The sequence below is a fragment of the Phoca vitulina genome, unplaced genomic scaffold (genome assembly GCF_004348235.1).
Source record: "Phoca vitulina isolate PV1807 unplaced genomic scaffold, GSC_HSeal_1.0 scaffold79, whole genome shotgun sequence".
NCBI classification, from domain to species: Eukaryota; Metazoa; Chordata; class Mammalia; order Carnivora; family Phocidae; genus Phoca; species Phoca vitulina.
The window spans coordinates 527654-528063 of record NW_022589782.1 but is presented as its reverse complement, the minus strand read 5'-3'; the positions used below and the strand labels follow the sequence as shown (position 1 = coordinate 528063).

Here is a 410-nt window from a genome sequence, read left to right as displayed (position 1 = left end):
CACACACACACACCTGTGCGCGCACACACACACACACCTGCACCTTCGAGCACACACCTGCGCACGCACACACCCGTACCCTCGAGCACACACCTGCATGCGCACACACACCTGCGCACACACACACCCGTACCCTCGAGCACACACCTGCATGCACACACACACACACACACACACCTGCACCTTCGAGCACACACCTGCGCACGCACACACCCGTACCCTCGAGCACACACCTGCATGCACACACACACACACCTGCACCTTCGAGCACACACCTGCGCACGCACACACCCGTACCCTCGAGCACACACCTGCATGCGCACACACACCTGCGCACACACACACCCGTACCCTCGAGCACAGACCTGCATGCACACACACACACCTGTGCGCGCACACACACACACACC

The 410-nt window shown here is 61.7% G+C and overlaps 1 protein-coding gene across 13 annotated transcripts in view; it reads right to left on the bottom strand.

Annotated features, from left to right (window-relative positions):
- SUN1 (Sad1 and UNC84 domain containing 1) overlaps positions 1-410 on the bottom strand; it is a 52798-nt gene that overhangs the window by 28372 nt on the left and 24016 nt on the right. The gene's annotated exons all lie outside the window — the stretch shown is intronic.